The sequence below is a fragment of the Pelodiscus sinensis genome, chromosome 31, assembly GCF_049634645.1.
Source record: "Pelodiscus sinensis isolate JC-2024 chromosome 31, ASM4963464v1, whole genome shotgun sequence".
NCBI lineage: Eukaryota > Metazoa > Chordata > Testudines > Trionychidae > Pelodiscus > Pelodiscus sinensis.
The window spans coordinates 2,297,359-2,319,258 of NC_134741.1; the positions used below are offsets into that span (position 1 = coordinate 2,297,359).

A 21,900-nucleotide genomic window follows, 5' to 3' on the forward strand; every position below is an offset into this window, starting at 1 on the left:
GCCTCTCCAGCGGAGCATGCGCAGTAGCCGCGATTGAGTCCGCTGCCCTCGCTCTGCGCGCAGGCGCGGGGGGACTGAAGCGCTGGGGGCAGCTGGCCCCGCACAAGCGGCTCCGCGCGCTGTTGCCCCGGGCTCGATCCGGCTGGGGTGTTCCGGGCTGGGGACCGGGCTGCCGGGAGGCTGCTGCAGGGGCTGGGCCGGTCAGTGTCACTCGGCCCGGTCTCTGTGCGGAAGCGGGCTGGGAAAGGGGGCTCGCTCCGCCCGCTCCCCGCACGGGGCCCGGTGTTGCTCTAAGTCCCGGCCCGGCACAGAGGGCGGCCGCGCTTCGGAAATGCTTGGGGCCGGGCCGGTGTCCGGCTACCCGAGGGAGGGGGCGTGACCAGGCAGCTCCCGGTCTGAGCTAAGACCTGGCGCCGGCCAGAGACTCGAGTCACTGACCCACTGCGCACGCGTGTTCTGCCCCCCTTCCATTTTGTCCCGGCCGGGTTTTCAGTACGTCCCTCCCTCCCTGCCTTGCTCAGGCCCCGTCCACCCGGTGCGATTTGGCTGCAGGGCCCGACCCCTCGCGCAAGCAAAGGGAGACAGCTGCCCCCCCACCCGCGGTCACTGCGCATGCGCCGGGCGCCGAGGCGCGAATTCCGAGGAAGCTGTTGGGTCAGTTACCTGCTGCGCGGCAGTTTCTGAGAAGCGTGGGGGGGGGGGGGAGGGGTCGGAAGATGCGAGGTGAGGCGGGGCAGGGAAGCACGGGGGCGGGGCGAGACACATGACGTGTCAGATGAGGGCGGGGCAGATAAATCGCTGAGCGGGGAGGTTTTGCTCAGGGATCTAAATCACGGTCCCGGTGGGGGTGTGGGGAGGGGGCGGCACCCGCCGCGTGATGCTGCTCCTGGGGTAAACCTGGCGGGGCGGGAGGAAGCCGGTGACTTGTTCCCGGGCTCTGGGGTGCGGGGCGGCTCTTTCTCCTCAGTCAGAGGCCACGTAAGTTCGTTTGTGGAGGGAAGCTGATGCGTGAAATTTCAAGGGGCAAAGTCTGTGCAGGGGCCAAACCGACCGTTTGGGTGGGGAGATCCCACGGCTGGCTGCAGGGCCCAGAGAGGGGCCAAAGGGCAAAATCGGGGCAGGCAGCAGGGTTAAGAACAGGACCCAGGGCCTGCCAGAAAACATACTCTAGTGTGCGTGGCGGGACACTTACAGTGTTTGTAAAGATAGGGGTGAGAGGACAGAGGGATTTTCCCTCCTGCCAGGATGGGGGTGGCAGCGCCCACTTCCCAGGGCTGTGTGGGTGGCCAGTGCCTGGAGAAGATGCCTCTTCCCTACCTGAGAGGTGGGCGCTGCCCCAGGGGGTGAGATTCAGTGGCTGGGGGCTGCCTGGGAGAGCTATTGTTTTGCTTCCTGCCTAGCACTCTAGTTAGTGAGAAGACCTCCAGGATTAAAGGGACAGGGCTAGATTTAAGCCTGGCTGCTGAGTCCTGGTTTGTTCTTAAAAATGGGTTAATTGTCCCATATTTTGTTTCCCTCCCCATTGGTGCTGCCAGTGGCTGCACCTCCAACAGGTCCATCTGTACAGCCTATGTTGCATGTCAGTGTCAGCCAGCAGGGCCCCCTCCCCATCTCCTCCTGTTCCCATCCAGCACTGATTTCACAGCCAGCAGCAATAGCTGGACCATGCGAGCAGGTGGCAGCTGGTGAATTGTTCCCTCTGCCGCCTGCCCATCAGCCTTTTGCATCCTCCCTCTCTTGCTGTCCTCTCCCTGCACTGCCCCCTCATGCCCCATAACCTTCTGCTCATATCACCCTGCAGTGTGTAGCTCTGCCCATGTGCTTCCCCAGGGAGATGTGATTCCAGGTCCCAGGAGAGGGCAGTGTGTCCTCTCTCCTTTCCAGAGGAGAGCACCAGGGTCAGCTCTAGGGATGTAATGGTCTAGTTGATTAATCAGTTACCAATAAGCAAAAGCTTATAAGTTAATACTGTGCACTACGTGCATCCCCTGCCCTCCACTTGCCAGTAAATTTTTTAGCAGGCTAGCCAGCAATCCAGCTCAGTCCTGGCTTGAAATGAGTCTGGGACCTATCCCTGCTGTGGTTCAGCATATAAAGTGTATTAGAAGGCAGGTGGGCAAGCAGCCCAGCTAAGTTCTGGCTCATACCAGGTATAGGAGCCCAGACCACCCCTAGACAGGAGTTGCTGCCACCCTGCGCTGCAGCCTCTTTATCAGAGGTAGCAGCACCAGGCAACAGGCAGCTGGTCCATGAGGGGAGCTGGTTTTTAAACCAGACCAGGTCCTACCTGGCACCCTGCACTGCTGCCTCTGATACTGAGGCAGCAGCATGGAGTCGCAGGGGGCTCCTTAGGAGTGAGGCTGGAGCACACTGACTGCTGCCCCCTGCCCCTGGGGACTATAGAATAGTCGACTAACTGATAAGAATTCTTGAGATTACTGAACTATTCAATTAACCAATATTTAACATCCCTTGTCAGCTTTGCCAGACACCCAAGCATGTGAAAGAGGTGTAGGGGGGTGTCCCCCTCACTCTTTTGAACCCTAAAGATAAGAAGTCTCCAGCTATACAATCATTATGCTTAACAGGGATTTGATGTTAATTTGAACCTTTGTGCTGCTCAGTTCTAATGTATTGCTGCTGAACTCGCTTGAATATGAGTCGTTTTACCGGGTGTCCAGTATCCAACATAGGGAAATGCAGTTACCCTCAGCCTGGTGCTTTTTCACATCACCCACCACTTGGGTAGATTTTGCTTCCTGAATGTTCATTACAGCCAGGTTATTAAATGCAAAAGCACCGAGATAGTTTTGAAAATAATTTTGTACTTGCAAACTTATTACCAAAATCTGTATTTCTGTAAGTACTTCTCCATCCTGCAACCACCGAAGTACACACTTTACTTTTCTATTACTTTATTGTATATACAAATATTTGGCATTATACTTGTATATTTCTACTTCTAATCATGTATTTCAGTGCCACAGTTTCTCTCTGTGCTACATGTATAATTACAATACATTCCAATGGGGGCTCTGACAGTCCCACTGTTCTGTGTTGCCAAAATCCAGGTATTTTAAATGGATTCTCTTTTTTTTTTTTTTTTTTTTTTTTTGCAAGGGTCCAGAGTAGAGATGTGAGCGACTAGTCGAATAGTCATCTACCTGACCAGTATATGCTTATCGTGTAGTCGAATCACTGCTCATCTAATCGCTTCTCTCCCACCTTGCTGCCAGAGGTAGCAAGAGGGGAACAGATGCCGGTGCTGGGGGGAGTCAGTTTGAGTGGCAGGGGAGGTAGAGGCACAGCAGAGGACAGGCGTGAGCCAGGAATCCCCTGTTCTGGCAACTTTCTAGAAAACACACTCTGGGGAAACAGAGCTTTGTGCTTGGGTAGCTGGCCTAAGTGCAATCGTTTGTGTCACAGAGGGGTCAGACTGCAGAGCTAACGTTCCCCTTGGATACTGTGACTACGAATTTTACGCTCTCATCCTGCAAACGCTCACCACACCTGCTTACTAATAAACATTTGACTGGCGTTAACTTTGGACCAGAGTCTGGACACCGTGTATGAAGCAAGCAGGAGGGTGGGGTGTCACTTTGCTTGTTAGGCTTGGTGAACACTGCCAGGCAATAGGTTACAATTGATTATATAGATTGCTGATGGGCGGAGGAAGCAATGGGGGGGGGGGAAGAGATCCCAGACCCCCTGGATAGGTGCTAGCCATGAGGCGAAATGAGAACAATAATCTAAAAGATTACATAGTGTTTTCCACTCATAACTTACAGAATACATTATGTACAGTTAAACAAATACTTAAACAAAGGAGACATCAGTTGTCAATTATGTGTTAAGTGGCAATGTGTCTGTCAGCGTCAGGATGGTATCTTTTCACGGATGTAATCCATTGGTGTTGTGCCTGGGGAATTAAAGCAGAAGGCAGTAAAGGTACATGACAATTGCGTATTTGTTCCTAGCACCATTGAATGTGATGGCACAATGTCCTGTCTCTCACCCGTAGGGCCTGTCCCTGGAATGTGATTGTCTGGGAAGTTATCTTTAATCTGACCTTCCTCCATTGGCCTAAGAAGTGGGGGAGGGGTGTAACCTACTCACACAGCTGTGCCTTTGACATATGCATTTGTAATCCTGTTCCAAACTTGAGATTTAAAATAGAGGTTCTTAACAGAATATCATAGCCTGCCTCAGAAATTTTTACCCTACAATTTCACTTCATCTCTGTTGGGGGGAGGGGTTATAAAGTCTCTGTTTGTTTAGTCCTTATCAGAGGGCCGAAGTCTGTGCTACAGATAAATGGAGGAAAACTAGGTATTTTAGTTGTGGAAACACCTACATCCATGTTCAGGCAACATAATTAGTGGCTTGTTTCTGAAAAACACTGGGTGCTAAGAATTGAATCCCATTGTTGCAGATGCAGCAATGTTAAAACTCAATGCAGGTGTTGAGAAATGAATATGGATTTGGGAGCTAACTTGTGTGGTGGTGGTTATGGAATAATCTAGACTCAGCATTTCCCCACAATGGCAGAGTCTAGCACAGGGGTGGCCAACCCACAGCTTGCGAGCTACATGCAGCTCTTCGATTACAAAAATGCAGCTTCTGCATGTACTACTCAGCCCAGCCCCTCTGCGCAAGGTACCCCAGCACCTATTTATGGCCAGGCCACTCTGCACATGCATCCCAGCCAGCACATGCTGGCCCCGGAGCAGCTTGCGCAGCCGCTTCCCCTGGCACAGCTCCTGCCAGCCTTGGAGCAGCTTGCCCTGCTTCCCCCAGCACAAGGCCTACCACCAGAGCACCTACGTATGGCTGGGCTGCTTTGTGCCATATTCCAGCACGAGCTCACGGCCGGGCTGCTCCGCGCATGAGCCCTAGCCAGCACATGCTCAAAGCCAGCTGCTCAGCACACGCACCCAGTGACTGGAGAAAGACGTGCTTGGCAGTGGCAGTGTCTCCAGCTCCAGGACTGGGACCCAGTCATAAGGTTGAGGGGGAGTGTTTGGGGAAGGGGAGAGGAGGGGGATTGGCTTGGGGGGGGTGCATGGCTGTGGGGGAAGGAAAGAGATGTGGATTTGGTTAGAGCGGGGTGGGAAGTAGGAATCCCAGGACTGCAGGCCAGCTCCAGCTTCTCAGGAAGCATGCAGCTGTTATGGAGAGCAGAGGAAGAGCATGTGCTTCTTGAGAAGTTGGAGATGGCATGCAATCCCGGGTCTCCTACCCACACTCGCACCCACACCCTGCACAGGCAGGCCGCAGGGGGAAGAAAGTGCCCAGCCATGTGACAGACTCGGCATTTCAGGAATTGTGCCAGCTATTTAGAGGAGGGGAGGGGAAGAGCAGCCCATTCACTTCCTGAGATACAGGATCCCCAGGTACCAGCCAAGCTGTCCCTGTCCCCTCCCTCTGGCCAGATCCCCTGCCCCCACCAGCACTCTGTTCCCTGCCCCCACCAGCAGAGTTGGGATTGGGGGTTTGAGGGATTTTTTTTTTGCATCTCACTTGTGTGGCCTCAACTACCTTTTCTGTGGGTCAGTGACAGATTCCCCACTCCTCTCATAACTAAAGACAATGCTGAAACATGTTGTGTTTCACATAATATTTTATTTAAAAATGAAGTCTGGCCAACAAGCCCCTACTTGGGACTAAGCTCCCATCTGGCTGCAGCATCATAACACTCCTGCACCACATCCTGGACCCCAAACTTGAGCCTGTCATATACTGGAACCCCCATCCTGAGCCTCTTACATCCCTAAACTCCTGCACTCTCACATCCACAAGCTTGCGGCTTGCTCAGCACCCCAAGCCTCCACCTGACCCCAACACTCTCCAGTCTGAAGTCCCCTCCCTGAGCCAGCATCCCCTTCTCTACTTTCTCTTGCACCCAGATTCCCTCCCAGAGCTTCCACCTTTCACCCCTTGCCACACCCAAATCCTTCATTCCCACCCCAGATCCTGCACCTCCTGTTTCAATGCAGTGAGAGGGGCTCTTGTCCAAAATGTCCTGTAATGTTATTTTTATCACTTTATTTTGTGTACTTTATATATCTACCCGGTGCTATCTTTGTGACAGCACGCCCCAGGCTGGTGTCCCAGCACCTATTTTCCCTGCATAACTTTAATGAATTGCATTCCCCTCGGGTGTACCAGTTTGGGAGATGTGGGTATTAATGAGCACCTCCAGTGCAGCACATTTTTTCCCCTCAACATCTTTCTCCTCTGACCCCCGTGGCTCTTCACACTCTCTCCACTGCTATTTTGGCTCTTCATTTCTAATGGGTTGTCCACCCCTGGTCTAGTACTTGTGTCACTAGGGACAGAGTCTGGAGAGAATAGGGGCATGGAAAAGATTAAAGCTCCCTCTGAAATGTCTCCAATTGCCCATCTCCACTGCCAGACTGCAGAACACCCATGTCTGTCTCCAGCTCAGCCCGTGGCTTGCTGAGCCAGGGAAAGGAAATGGCTGTGGCCGAGCCAGTGAGCTTCGAGGAAGTGGCTGTGTATTTCTCTGAGGAGGAATGGGCTCTGCTTGACCTGGGTCAGAGAGCCCTCTACTGGGATGTGATGCAGGAGAATTATGAGGCTGTGAGCTGGCTGGGTAAGGATTCCTGTCCCTTTGGGTAACAGAAGCTGGGTGAGCTCTGGAGCAGCTGGGTTGGTTTGGTTTTACATCCCTCATTGCCCCCGCCCCCAATGTCAGGAATATCAGCCCCAATAATCCTGGCTCCTGTGTGAGAGACTGTCACCTCCATGCCCCCTTCCAGAGGAAGAAGGGTCACGGACATAACAATGGAGCTGCTCTTCCCACAGCCAAGGTCTCAATATGATTCCCCACCATCTTGCCTGTCTTGTGCCTTGGCCAGAGGTGTCAGTGGAAGGGCCCAGGCAGCAACAGCTGGTACCAGAGTTGTGGGGCTGGGTGTAGCTGATGTTAATGCCTGCAGGATCCCCTTGTGCTATTGTGCTGATTACCTTGAAGGGGGAGGGATAGCTCAGTGGTTTGAGCATTAGCCTCTTAAACACAGGGTTGTGAGCTCAATCCATGAGGGGGGGCTGTCTGGGGCAAATCTGTCAGGGATGGTACTTGGACCTGCTATGGGGGCAGGAGACTGGACTCAATGACCTTGCCAGTTCCCTTCCAGCTCTATGAGATATCTAAGGTGCAGACTCAGAGTCCTTTCCTGCCTCTGGTAGATTCTGTGCAGCCCAAGGGGCACCAAATAGCAGGCCTGACTGACTACAAGAGGAAGGCTGGGAAACCACACAAAGGCTGCTGTTGGCAGAGTAGAACTGAGCCTGCAGAGGGAGAGGTGAGCTGCAGGAACACCCAGAGAAGCAGCACAGCCTGGCACTGCTGTGGCCAGCAGCTATTCTAGGCAGCTGGAAGGGCCTGAATAGGCAGTGTGGAGCACAGGCATGGCCTGAAGCAACCAGCCAATGGTTCCTTTTTCTGCTCAGACAACTTCCTTTACCTCCTTCTGGTTCAGTTAAAGCATCTGAGCCGCTGAGCAGGCTGAACTGAGTTCCCCAGCCAGGAGCTTTGGGCACAGAGCCCCTGAGGAGCTAGAGCTCTGCTGGGTCCCTTCTCTCCATGCCCTAGTGACCTGTCACATGGCAGCTGCAATCTGAGCCCTGCCTGGAGGCCTTGGTGTCAGACCTGCCAGCCCTCAGCCCTCAGCCCTCCCTAGAGCTCCCCTTCTGAGCAGTGTGTTCCTGACATGGTCTATGGCAGGGGGATGGAACAGGCCATGAGGGAGGCTGAGTTGTACCTTAGAGAATGCAGATGAGCACTCAGCTCCCCTGGGGAATCAGCCGGGCTATTTCCTGTGGCAGGGGGGATGCACCTTTACTGCAGATGAGTGTGTCCTGGGATCTTATATCAGCCAGAGCCCAGCCTCTTCAAGGTGGGGAAGGAACCTCTTAATGAACCCCTTAATGAACAAGATCAGGCACTTTTAATTGTTCCCCAAACAGGATTTCCAGTCTCAAAAGCTCATGTGATCTCCTGGGTGGAACAGGGGGAGGAGCTGTGGGTCCCAGATTCCCAGGTCTATGAGGAAGGGGAGATCATCACCAGCACCCACACAGGTGAGCAATCAGCTAAACTGACTCAGAAACTATTTTTTGTGTCCTGATAGCAGGTGTCACTTGTGCATTTTCATCAAGTCTCACTGACCATTCAGCCTGTCTTCAACTCCAGTCTGAGGGTGTTGGGCGGGGGAAAGGCTTATGGGGGAAGGAGAGTGAACTCAGCTCATGATTATTCAGTCTTTCTAGCCATTCTTTGGGTGTGTGTGCCCTTTTCTGTTTTTGTCTTTGAGTTTCCTTTCAGGTCAGCTCTGGGAATGACTCCTGTCTGGATTCTCTCTCTATCCCAGCAGGTGATGGGATGCTGAGTGAGAATGAGAAGAGTCTTCAGCAGGAAGGACCAGAGCGAAAGGCTCCATTTGGGGTGTTATTGGGAATATCTGAAAGGCATGTTTCTCAGAGTCCTGAACAGGGAGAGACCTGTGAGAGTCAGCATAGCCCACAAAGGTGGCAAACAAACCATCCAGGAGAGGGACAGGGTAAATTCAGTCACAGAAGCAGAGGAGTGAAAGCAAACACAGAAACAGTTCAACAGAAAATCCCCCAACAGCAGTCACCCTATGCTTGCAGTGACTGTGAAACTCTTACTGAACATGAAAGAGCCCACACAGGAGAGAAACCCTTCAGCTGCTCTGACTGTGGGAAAAGTTTCCGTCAGAGGTCACACCTTGTTATCCATAGGAGAATCCACACAGGGGAGAAACCCTTCACCTGTTCTGACTGTGGGAAAAGTTTCCGTCAGAGCTCAAATCTTATTATCCATAGGAGAATCCACACAGGAGAGAAACCCTTCAGCTGCTCTGACTGTGGGAAAAGCTTCACTAGTAGCTCACAACTTAATACACATTGGAGAAGCCACACACGGGAGACACTCTTCACCTGTTCAAACTGTGGGAAAATCTTCAGTCGAAGGACACAGTTTGTTAGGCATCAGAGAACCCACACAGGAAGAAACACAGTAACAGAGGTGGGGAAAATCTCTCAGGAAGCAGAATCTGGCCCACCTAGCCCTTTGATCCTGCCTGTGAGGCAGTGCCAGGCCCTGACTCCTAATGAGCAGGTGCTGCAGGGGAAGGAGCTCACCCCACCTCTCTTCCCGCTGTGCAGCCACTGTAAAGCAGGCAGCACTGGGACTGAAGCTTCTCAATGGCACATCAGCCACATGGAGTGGGGCCGATCTTGGAGGCTGTAGTGCTGCCTCTGCATCTCTGGCCTCTAAGGCTGGCTCATGGCCACAGGCATAGAATCTCATGGCTGTGATGTCTCTGGGGTTGGCCCTGAGCTGCATTGCTGTGGTAGTCACCCCCAGCCCCGGGCCATGTGGCTGCAGCAGTGATACCATAGCTGTGGCAGTGGTAACTCCAGGGCCAGCCCTGGACTGTGTGGCTGCCGCAGCAGCAAATCCTCCCTCTGGGGCAGCCAGGACAGTGTGGTTGGAGATGTTGCTTCAAGTGGGCACAAAGCCAGGGAATGTTCCCCCTCGTCCCCAGACCCCCCTGACCTGAATTCCTTCACTTTCCTCCCCCCAGCACCCACAGCTTGCTCCGGCACTCTCCCTTGTTCTTGCACCCTCTCTCCTGGTCACACACTGCACCCTCCATTGTTCCTGTTCCTTCCACCTGGCTCAACACCCTACCACCAGGCTGATTCTGCACCCCAGCTCCCTCCCAGATCCTGCAGCCCTGCCTTGCACACCGTACCCCTCATTTTTGTCCCTAGCCTAGAACCAAAGGAATTCCATAAAATCTACTAACTCCAGAATCCCAGAAAAGTAAACCTGTTCTATGGGAAGCCCTGAACCTCAGTCTCCATCTTCCCATCACCCCATAAGGCTGGGGCACCAGAGGAGTGAGGTGTGTCAGTTGGTGCCACATCAGTGAACATTGAGGAGTTTTGGAGGAGTTTTTTTGCTTCTCACTTTGCTTTCCCAATTGATTTTTTTTGTGGGTCAGTGACCCCCAACCCAAAAATATTTCTTCACCCCTGCCTTAAGTAAACAAAACATTGTAACCTTTTGTGTTGGACATAATGTTTTCTTTTATTTAAAATTAAGCTGACAAAGAAACATGAGAAATTAAAAATTCTTAATCTGTATTATAGTTTAAATTAAACTGATCTCTTCAGCTGAAGCACTAGCAAAAATAGCTCAGGTATAATTATATAGTTAATGGTGAGTGTCCATTAGCAACTGGTAGTTCATTAAAAGGTTTGCATAGACCCAGGTGGTCCACAGGTCATGCAGTGGAGAGAGTCCCTCCCCCATCCAAAGAGAGTGGCATGGCCCAGGGAAGGAGGATTAAATCTTTGCACACCCCTTGGGAATGGTTGCTGACCCCTGTTCTAGTTCTGCTAAACAACTGGCTAAGCTCCAACGACCGTCACGGCAGTAAGAAGTAACTGAGGTGGGGCAGCGCCGGCAGGGGTGCTTATGCCCCGCCATGGCGGTGCCACTCCAGGGGGCGCCCTGTCGGCGCTACGAGTACCGCTAGGGAAAACGCTCCGGAAGACGCGGTGCATGCGGTGTGCACACCTACTTCGAATGGACATGAGCAACCACTAGAAGAAGAACAAAGATTTCTGGGTAGCCCCGAACTGATGGGTTCAGGCAGGGACGCACCCTACACACTTGCTCGAGTTGCAAAAATAAGATAACTAAGAAGCTGCATTCTTGTACCTGCTGAGATGAGGAACAGTTTGTTTTGAGAACTGATAAGAAAACTCCCTGTTTCTGCTCTTCCCCTGTTTGTTCCAAACTCCCTGTTTATGTTCACCTTTTGGCCATAACAAACTGTCTCCTTGTTGCCCGGTACCTGTCTTTTGGGCTGATAAGAAATTGCTGAAGCATTATGAATTGCTTAAGGCCATGATGTATAGTTGGCCAGGTGTGCATGAATACTAGAAGTTTCTAACTTATAAAGGGGGATGGGTTGCTTGGGCAAATAGTCTATGACGTGACGGAACTGTCTATATAAGCCTACCTGTCAATGAAATCGTGGCTGGTTCTCTTTGGAGACAGGCCGCTCTCTATTGTAAGTGCACTATTCAATAAAGAGCTTGTGATTGGATCTTGCTGGTGTTGCCTGTCTCTATTGTAAGTGCACTATTCAATAAAGAGCTTGTGATTGGATCTTGCTGGTGTTGCCTGTCTCTTCGCGGTCAGACAACGAACAAAGGCCGTCCGGGTTCGAGTCCCCGACAGTATGAGTGTTATTTGGGGATAACACTTTCATCTACAGACTGACCATTCTTCTCTGAAGTGGTTTCACACAAAGAGACTACCAAGAAACTCCTTTGTCTTTGACATACAGCACTTCTTAGGAGTTTCTAACAAAGTTGCAGATGCATTCTCCCTTGAAACTTTTCCAGACTAAGCCAGTTAAAACTCTCCTTGTATCTAAGTTGTCGTATTCCATGCATGCAGAGGATCTTGTTTAGTTTTTTGTGTATTCAGTAGTGAATTTACTGTGTGCAGGTATATTCCTAAACCTCCAGAAAAAAAAATCACAGACAATGTGGACCACCCGTCTAGCCCAGTCTCTGTTTTCAGAGGTGGATGATGGATAGGAGGAGTGCTGGCTTTTTCTAAACTTCCCTGTATTCAGTAACCAAAGGATTCAACCCAGGTAACCAGAAAATGTGGGCAGGAAGCCAGAAGAACCAATAAGAAATATGGACATTTGAATTGGAGGAGATATGTGCCTACTGTGTTTCTTTGTGTGAGTTTTAAGTCAGGAACTCGGGGAACAAGATGATGATTCATAGACTCAGACTGCGGGAAGTTTATGCCCAGAGGCGACCCACATGACAGTTGCCTTAAGTGTCTGGGTGAGGCCCATCTCGCAATTGCCTGCAAGATCTGTAAGTCCTTTAAGCCCCGCACGAGGAAAGAAAGAGTTTCCCGCCTGAAACTTCTCATGGAGACAGCGCTACAACCGGTGCCACTGGAGCAACCTACGGTGCGCAGCACACCAGCTTCGACGCGTGAGACCCCTCATTGGCACTGTGTGTCCGCGTTAAGATCTCGGCACCGGTCTCACTCTCCTCTTTCCAAGAGGGTAAAGAAGTCTCGTGGAAGGTCCCCTTCAAAGAAGTCAGACTCGGTCAGGTACCACGGTGCCGGTTCACCGGTGCACATATCACCTGCAGTGCACCACAGTCGGCGAGGAGGCCTCGATAGTCCTGGTCACCTCCCTTCGCACCGTCCATCCACACCGGACACATTTGAAGCGACGCAGGACCTTATTAGCCTCACGACCTCCCCTCCGTCGTCGGTTGAGACGGAAGGGTCGAGGTCACCCTCGCCAGAGGCTGAGCTGGCTACGGCTTCACCCACGCATGGCCCAGGTCGGCATGCTAAGGCGACTCATGCATCGGGACCACCCCATATGGGGTCAGTACCGCTCGCTACTACGGCACCGTTTTCGACGCCGGGTCGCTAGTCCCGGTCAGCTTCGGGCCGCGCTCAAACTTCGGTGCAGCTGACCTCCTTGCCAGCCCCCCACCTGGTGGTACCGGTGCCGTACCCCTGCAGCCGTGTAGCGTCCACTCAGGCATCTCTCCCCTCCACGGCACCAGGCCTCCTGGAGTTGGCATCCGTCTCCGTGCCCTCACCAGCACCGGCGTCAACGGGATGGCAGTCGGCGACTCCTACAGCACCACCTCCAGTACCGGGCCTGGGTACCCCGGTACCGTGCACGACAGTACTGTCTCTTATGGCACCGGGCTTAGGCACCCTGGTGCCGCATCTGCCGGCGACTACTCTGCTGGCACCGGGCCTGGGCACCCCAGTGCCGCATTTGCTGGTCACCTCACACCCGGCACCGGGCCTGGGCACCATGGTGCCGCAGCTAGTGACAAGTCTCCCGGCACCGGGCATGGGTCCCCCGGTGCCGCAACTTGTCCGGCCCCGCCGTACTCATGTAGGTAAGCCAGAGTCCATGGCAAGGTTTGCCCCACATTCGTCCTCGGCTCCGCCGTGGCCAGAGTCCAATTACTCGTCGGATTCTGATGCAACTTCCATCCGGTCGGGGTCCGTCCCACCGGCGGGACCATCCTCAGAAAACCTGGCCCCTGCATCCACAGTGGCCCTTTTGGACTCCCTGGGCCTACCATCAGTGGCAGGGGCTGGTGCCCCTTCTTTGGTGTCGGAGGCTTCGGGTCACCGCTCACAACCTTCAGCATCTTTGTCTCAAGCTCCCCCCTTCCCTGCATGGGGCGCCACAACCTGATTCAGCGGCACTGGCACCGGCACCGGCACCGGTGATGGACCCACAGGGGACGCAGGACGTTCAACCGGCACCGCAGTTGGCACCAACCGTGCCTATACCAACGCAGGAGTCATCCTCATCGTCGTCCCCAGATGAGGCTCTAGCAGACCCGGCACCGAGTCTGCCTACCATGGATGCCCGTACGCACCAGGAACTTCTCCAGCGCATGGCAGTGAATCTAACCATCCCGGTGGAACCTGTCATTGAGGACACGGATCCAATGGTGGACATCCTCACCGAGGACGCACCCATGCAGTTGGCCTTACCGCTCAATAAAACGGTAACCAAAATCGCTAATGCTCTGTGGCAGACGCCGGCGACCTTGGCCCCTACCTTAAAAGGGGTCGAGAGGCGCTATTACGTCCCGCACTTGGGGCATGAACATCTGTATTCGTAGCCCATCCCGGGTTCCTTGGTCATGTAGGCCGCGGCCCAAAAGGAAAGGCTCCCTCAGCCTGGCCCATCTCCAAAGGCAAGAGAGCCTAAGCGGCTGGATTTGATGGGCCGTAAGGTTTACGCCACAGGGGCACTACAACTCCAAATCGCTAACCAGCAGGCGATGTTAAGCCAGTATGCCTTCAATACCTGGCAGGCTGTCGAAAAATTCAGAGACAGGCTCCCAGTGGAGGACCGTCAGGAGTTCGCAGCCATTGCTTCTGAGGGCAAAGTCATTGCACGAACCGCTCTCCAGGCATCCTTGGACATTGTTGATTCGGCAGCCTGCACTATGGCAACTGGCGTCGTTATGCGTCGTGGGGCATGGCTGCACGTTTCAGGGATTCCCCCTGACATCCAAAATACAATCCAGGACTTGTCTTTCGAGGGCAAAACTTTGTTCTTGGAGCACACTGACTCTAGGCTCCATACCCTGAAGCACACAAGGTCCACGCTGAAGTCCTTGGGCATCCACACGCCTGCCCCGCAGCATCAACAGCTGCCCTTTAGGCAGCAGGGGAGGGCACAGTCCCAGGTCTCCCATGGGGATTACTGGAGGTGCCGCTCCCGGGCCCCCAGTGGAGGTTCTGGGGTGGTTGCGCACCCCCAGAGTGCTAGGGGTCGACGTCGTCACCCCAGGGTGGATAACCAGTGGGGAGGTCCCCACGGCCCTTCCCATCAGGGCAAGCCGCAATTTTGATGCCCTCTTCGAGGGTCACGTACCAGTCTCCCACCCTGGTCCCCCGTTTGGGGCCAGGTTATCCCTTTTTGCCTGTGCATGGGCACTAATCACATCAGACACCTGGGTTCTGAACATAGTAAATGGAGGCTATACTATTCCATTCCTGGGCCCACAGCCTTCAAACCCCCCTTCTCTGTCCCCAGTAAGGGACACCCCTCACGAACACATCCTGTGCCAGGAGGTGTCCGTGCTCCTCGCAAAAGGGGCAATAGAGGAGGTTCCCCCACACCTGCGGGGAAGGGGATTCTACTCCCGATATTTTGTTGTCCCCAAACCAAAGGGAGGAGTCCGTCCCATCTTGGACCTCAGAAATTTAAACAAGGCAGTCATAAAACACAGGTTCAGAATGGTGACCTTGGCCTCAGTCATCCCAGTGCTACAGTTAGGAGACTGGTACACGACTCTCGATCTCAAGGACGCGTACTTCCACGTGGCAATCAGATCCAGCCACAGAAGGTTCCTCAGGTTTATGGTGGATCAGCACCATTTTCAGTTTACAGTGCTCCCCCTTGGGTTATCCACGGCACCAAGGGTGTTCACCAAATGTATGGCTGTGGTTGCGGCGTTTCTCCGCAAACAAGGGGTGCACATGTTCCCGTATCTCAACGATTGGCTAATCCGAGGTCGCTCATACGAGCAGGTGAAAGATCACGTGGCACTCACGAAAGCCCTCTTCCTAAAATTCGGGCTCATGCTAAACGACGAAAAGTCTTCTCTGACTCCCTCCCAGCATCTAGAATTCGTGGGAGCCCTTCTCGATGCAAGGGTGGCAAGAGTGTTCCTCCCCAAAAGCAGGTTCCTCTCCATAGTGGAGCTGATTTCAGGGTTAACCCGGTCCCCTATCACGACCCCTCAGGTCTGTTTGAGGCTCCTGGGCCATATGGCGGTGTGCACGTACACGGTGCACCACGCCAGAATGAGAATGAGACCCCTGCAGGCTTGGTTGGCGAAGGCCTTCATCCAATCCCGGGGTCTTTGGGACTCGGTAATCACAGTGCCCCCAGAGATCCTGGACTCCCTCCAATGGTGGACCTAGAAAACTGTGGTGTGCAGCGGGATCCCTTTCAATGCCCCTTCCCCCTCCCTCACGCTGATCACTGATGCATCCGACCTGGACTGGGGAACACACCTGGGGCTACACAGGACTCAAGGCCTCTGGTCCCCCTCGGAACGAACCCTTCACATAAACGTCCAGGAATTGCAGGCAGTGAGGAGAGCCTGCGAGGCCTTCCTGCCAAGACTCTCTCACTGCTCGATCCTGGTTCGTTTGGACAATACAGCAGCAGTCTTTTACCTCAACAAGCAGGGGGGGAGCCCGGTCACCTCCCCTCTGCAAAGAGGCCCTGCTACTCTGGCACCTGTGTGTGAAACACGATATCACGCCACAGGCGGAGTACCTCCCGGGGTGCAAGAATCTGTTAGCAGACATGCTGAGCAGATTCTTTGGAGCCCACGAGTGGTTGCTCAAGGACACTGTTCTGCGTCAGGTTTTCCACAGGGTGGGTTATCCCCTCCTAGACCTGTTTGCTTCGGCACACAATGCCAAGTGCCGGAACTACTGTTCCCTGCTGGGACTGGGGAAATATTCCCTGGGGGATGCCCTGACAGCTGTGTGGCCAGAGGGCATTCTCTATGCCTTTCCCCCGTTTCCCCTAATTTCCAGGGTGTTGACCAGGGCAAGGACATTTCAGTCCACGATCATTCTCATAGCCCCCAGGTGGCCCAGGCAATTCTGGTTCCCCATCCTGGTGGACATGCTCACCCAAGACCCAATAGCACTCCCTCCTGTCCGGGACCTGCTAACTCAGCCTTGGGATGGGGGGAACCATGGTTCACCTGAATCTCAGGTCTCTCCACCTAACGGCCTAGTTTATCCATGGTTGAACCAACCTGAAAGGGAATGTTCCCAGGAGGTTCAGATGGTGCTCCTCAGTAGCAGGAAACCCTCTACTAGACGGTCGTATGCTGCCAAGTGGTGGTGCTTCTCGTCTTGGGCATCCCGAAGAGGAGTGCACCCATCCTCGGCCCCTGTCCCAACTATTCTAGACTATCTTTTCCAGCTTCAGGCCAGTGGCCTTTCCTTTTCTTCTCTCAAAGTCCATGTGACATCTCTCTCCACCTTCCATGTTGGTACGGCAGGAGTTTCCCTTTTTTCTGACCTGGTGGTTAAAAGGTTTCTTACCAGTCTAGAAAAGCTGTACCCCTCAGTGAGGGCCCCGCTTCCTGCCTGGGACCTCAATGTGGTCCTGCACAGGCTTATGTCACCCCCCTTTGAACCACTGGCCACGTGTTCCCTGAAGCACCTCTCGTTGAAGGTTGCTTTCATCGTGGCCATTACATCTGCTCGAAGGGTTTCTGAACTAAGGGTGCTAACTATTGATCCGCCCTACCTTGTTTTTCCAGATAGCAATGTAAGGCTCTGGCCTCACCCAGCCTTCCTCCCAAAGGTGGGGTCACCATTCCACCTGTCCCAGGAGATTTATCTCCCGTTTTTTTTCCCAAAGCCTCACGCCTCCCCTAAGGAGAGAGTGCTTCACTCCCTGGACGCTAAGCGAGCGCTGGCATTCTACATTGAGAGGACCAAGCTTTTTCGCAAATCTCAACAATTGTTTATTGTGTTTGGGGACAGGGTGAAAGGGTCGCCTATATCGACACAAAGGCTATCAAACTGGGTTGCACAGTGTATCAGAGAATGTTATCAACTGGCTGGTAAAACCCCACCTAGGGTAAAGGCACACTCTACCAGGGCGCAGGCATCCTCGGTAGCATTTGGTGCTCAGGTACTAATTACGGAAATTTTCAGGGCGGCCACATGGTCGTCCCTCCATATGTTTACGGCGCACTATGCGCTAGCACAGCAGGCCAGGGAGGACGCAGGTGTGGGCTCTGCAGTCCTTGAATCTGTGATGTAAATATGTTCTGTTGTCATTGGTGTTAATACGTGCCTTATCTGTGTTGGCTTGTTCAAATAAATCCGTTCTATGTGTTCACCTTTTTCATGACTCTGGTGGTCTGACTGCTCCAACCCCTCCTCCATGGGGTTAGCTTGGTAGTCACCTACTTCGAATGGACATGAGCAACCACTCGAAGAAGAAAAGAACGGTTACTTACCTGTAACCTTTGTTCTTCGAGATGTGTTGCTCATGTCCATTCGACTCCCACCCTACCTCTCCTTCATCGGAGTGTCCGGCAAGAAGGAACTGAGGTGGGGCAGCGCCGGCAGGGTTATTTATGCCCCGCCATGGCGGCGCCACTCCAGGGTGCGCCCTGCTGGTGCTACGGGTACCACTAGGGAAAACACTCCGGAAGACGTGGTGCACACGGTGCGCACACCTACTTGGAATGGACATGAGCAACACATCTCGAAGAACAACAGTTACAGGTAAGTAACTGTTCTTTTACATTTGCTTTAGCATAACTGCACTAGGCCTAATTTTTCTAGGGCCTAACAGTCCCCCCTTCGTCCCTAGAGTGCCACAAAGGAACTCTTGGGACACAGTGTAACAATTTACTACTTGGTGGAGCATGCCTTAGTGCCTATCCAACATCCACAACGAATTAGGACATAGAGAACTACCAAGCCACAAATAATAATGACAGCACTACGAAGTAGGTTATGGAGCCAACCACCTATATTTGGAAACCAGCTAAACAGGTCGCTTTACCAGGAATCCCCTTTCTTTCCTCCATGGTCTTTTGCTACCTGCATAAGATGGTGCGCTCTTTCCCAAGTGACGTTATAAACATCGGGAATATACACACAACACTCTTGTCCTATCAAGGCGCATGTTCCCCCTTGAGAGGCCAGTAGAATGTCTAGTGCTAAGCGATTCTGGAGAACCATCTGCCGGATCTTTCTCTGTTTGGTAGCCAGATCAGTTAAAGCATCAGCAGTGGTATTAGCCATTATTTCCAAAATCCCTTGAAGCCTCATTACTCCTTCTTCTAGTCAATAAAAGGCCCCTCCACAGGCATTGGGAAATGCCGCACAAACACCTGTCCAATCATTCACAGCCCGCCAAATAAGAGGATGAGATTCTTTAGCATCTGTCTCAGCGTCCCTTAAATTTCTAATCTTTCCAGTAGGAAGATGAGGGCGGTAAACAACAGGTGGCTCTAACCAGGCCAAGTAGCAGGATCCACTCCATGAGGGAGGAAGAATTAAATATGCCTTGTTACCACACACCCAGTATACTCTAAATAAGGGTGTGTTCCATGGTGCCCAACTATGGGGAGCAACCGGTGTTAGGGGACTATCAGGAAAGTAACAAGCACAAAGCAATCACTGATCAGGTCCCTGATTGCAATGAGTGTAATTTAAGGGAGAACAGTTATGAGAGTCATTTACCTGAAATGGGATACACAAGGAAGGGTCTATAGTCATCCAGGTAGGGAGGAGTGAGATAGAGATTCCATTGGGGATCAGATATTTCGATCTCTTTCCTTCCGCCTGATTCCCATGACGGGAAAAGTTGTATTGTGTTTTTATCCTTTCAAATTGGTACCCAATATGTGAGATATTATAATAAATTTCGCACTGACTTTCACCAACCCATAAAGTATTGGGTGTAGAAGATCCTTTAAGAAGACACCATTTATCGGGTCGTTGCCAGACCAACAGATATTTATCTGTATGGATTCCAGCATTTGCCCAGGTTATATTTTGGGTGCCCAAAGGATCTCTCCACGATGGAGTCCAAGTCATATTCACTGTGCTAAGGGCAATAGCAATCATGGGAAGGCCCTTTTGACTATCCATTGGCATTAAGGAGCAAACCCAGCAGGATACATTACGTAATGCAGGCATGCGAGCCTTCATTTTATGAGCAAAGTGCAGGAAGGTATTAGCCTCTGATGCTCTTACATTCCATACGACCAAAAGAGCAAAGCAATAAACAAAAAACAAAGTAACACACAAAGGGCCCCGAAAATATAACAAGGCCATCTTTCAGATTCTTCAGCAAAGGGGTACCACAGATCTAAGTCCTCTTCAACCGAAGCTTCAGGTCGTCCAAAGGGTTAGCAGTCCATTTGCCTCAGACACAGGTGCCGTCTGCTTCTGATTCACCCGGTTCGCGGTGGGGTGAACGTGCGCTGCTCCCTTGAAGTCTGCTTCTGGGGGACCTTTTACCAGGTCGGTTTCCCTAGCGGTGCTCTTCTTGACCCTGGTATGATGTATCCAAGTGGGAAGCTCTTTTACCCAGATGGCGGTGGGGCTCACCAGAAGAGTTTCAAAAGGTCCCAACCACTGAGGCTGAAGCGGAGTCTTCTTGCATGCTTTTACCCAAACAGGATCACCTGGTAAAATAGAATGAACAGCTTCTCACAACGGTAAGGATTGAGATTGTTCGGAATATTGCTGCAATGTTATTAGATGTTGCTGCAGCCTCTTTACATAAGTTTCTGTTTCATTTGTTAAATCAGTGTAATTGGGAATTGAAATTAAAGGAGCAAAGGTTGGGGGTACATGTCCAAACAGAATTTCATAAGGTGCCAATCTAGTCCTAGCACTTGGAGTTCAAATGATGTAGAGAGCTAGAGGGAGGACCTTAGTCCATTTCAACCCAAGTTCTTGGCATAGCTTTTTCAGTAGATTTTTCAAAGTTCCATTGATTTGCTCCACCTGGCCCGAACTCTGAGGATGCCAGGAAGCGTGAAAAGCCCATTGGGTTCCTACGGCTTCAGTGAGCTCCTTACAAATCTTTGCAGTAAAGTGAGTACCTTAATCAGAGTCAATTATTTCAGGAGGGCCAAATCGTGGTATGACCTCATTAAGTAATACCTTGCATACTGTAGTCACAGTAGCTCGAGTGGTGGGGAATGCTTCCACCCATCCAGTGAGCTGGTCTATTATAACCAACAAATGTTTTTTTCCTTCAGAGGGAGGTAAATCTGTAAAATCAATCTGTACATGCTGCATAGGTCTATGAGCCCAGCTACGCCCCCCAGGCGGTGCTTGTTTGATTACACCTTTTGGGTTGCATTGCTGGCACAAGGCACATTTTTCCACTACTCTCCTGGCCACTTCATGAAGTCCTGGAGAAACAAACTATCTTAAGATGATTTTGGCTATCTTATTTGCCCCCAAATGAGTATTGTTATGAACTTGCTGCACCACTTCGCTCTGATGACTTTTAGGTAACACAAACCGACCATCGCACTCCCAAATTCCTACCGAGTTCGGCTGAGCTCCCCATTTCTCCCAGATTGCCTTTTCAGTATCTGGGGCTTGATGCTGCCAAGTTACTAGAGGAGAACATAGATCTAACTGAGTTCCTTGTAAAGCGGCTGCCTTAGCAGCCCCGTCCACAAAGTGATTTCCCACTGACACAGGATCAGTCTGTTTAGTATGAGCCCTGCAGTGAATAACTGCAATTTCTTTAGGGACTTGAATAGCTTGCAATAGTTCAGCTATCTCTTTTCCGTGAGCAATCTGTGATCCCGAGGAAGTAATAAATCCTCTCTCTTTCCAAATAGCTCCAGTAGCATGACACACACCGAAAGCATATTTAGAGTCTGTATACATGTTAACCCTCTTTCCTTTAGCATATAGGCAAGCAGCCTTAGAGCTTGCAATTCAGATGACTGAGCACCGGGCGACAAAGGTTTTCCTATTAGCATTGTACGACCATCTGTAACTGCGTACCCAGAATGCCGAACTCCATCCCGGACAAAAGCAGATCCATCAATAAACAATTCTAATTCTGGATCAGGTAAAGGAACATCAGTGAGATCAGATTGTGGAATTGATACCTGATCCAAAGCCTGTAAGCAATCATGTATTTGTTCCTGCCCCGACTCATGGGGTAACAAAGAAGCAGGGTTTAAACTTGCACATCTCTTTAAGGTAACCCCATGAGTCATTAGCAGCGTTACCTCATACTTCGACAATCTCTGATTAGTTAAATGTTTATGCTGCTGTGAGTTTAATAAACTAGCTACAGCATATGGAGTATGAACAGTTAAAGAGTGTCCCAAAACAATTTCTTGAGCCTTTTCAACTAGCAGAGCAGCTGCCGCCACTTTTCTAAGGCAACCTGGGTGTTCCTTAGCCACTGGAGCCAACTGTCCTGATAGGTATGCAACAGGTCTGGAGCTACTTCCAAAAGATTGTGTTAAAACTCCAGATGCCACTCCCTTTACCTCATGGACATACAAATCAAAAGGCTTGCTGTAGTTAGGGAGTCCTAGTGCAGGAGCTCGAACGAGGGATTCTTTTAATGCCTTAAAGGTTCGTATTTGCTCAGAGTTGGGATGTAAGGGCTCTTCAGCCCCCTCCTTTGTCAGTTCATGTAAAGGCTTTAGCAATTCCCCAGATGAAATAATCCAAGGGTGACAAAATCCAATCAT

At 51.8% G+C, this 21,900-nt stretch overlaps 1 long non-coding RNA gene across 1 annotated transcript; it reads left to right on the top strand.

Moving 5' to 3' along the window:
• Positions 1 to 471: 471 nt before the first annotated feature.
• Positions 472 to 14,863, top strand: LOC142821646 (uncharacterized). The gene is made up of 3 exons (XR_012898333.1): positions 472 to 654; positions 7,993 to 8,106; positions 8,397 to 14,863. It is a non-coding gene; the product is annotated as an uncharacterized LOC142821646 (long non-coding RNA).
• Positions 14,864 to 21,900: the final 7,037 nt, after the last annotated feature.